The following is a 272-nucleotide window of genomic DNA, read 5'->3' as shown; positions in this document are numbered from 1 at the left end:
CGATGTTCGTTGCAAACTGGTAGACACTTCTAACGAATGAGGTCCTAAGCATTACACCTCGAGGTTCCTCAAGACGCGAGGCCTGACAGCAGCAACAGCCGCTCGACCTTGGCAACACGGTCGGCGGTCGGGGCGCGAGGCTGGAAGCGCCCTCGGCAGATGCGGTGCCATGAGAGGGAAGGGCCAGACTGCCACGTGATGAAGCGATGGCAATGGTGCTTGGCTTGGTGATGGGGGTGATGCCAATGATTATTATTATGATGATAATTATA

Source organism: Penaeus monodon, chromosome 20 (genome assembly GCF_015228065.2).
Source record: "Penaeus monodon isolate SGIC_2016 chromosome 20, NSTDA_Pmon_1, whole genome shotgun sequence".
NCBI lineage: Eukaryota > Metazoa > Arthropoda > Malacostraca > Decapoda > Penaeidae > Penaeus > Penaeus monodon.
This window is presented reverse-complemented; position numbering follows the sequence as displayed.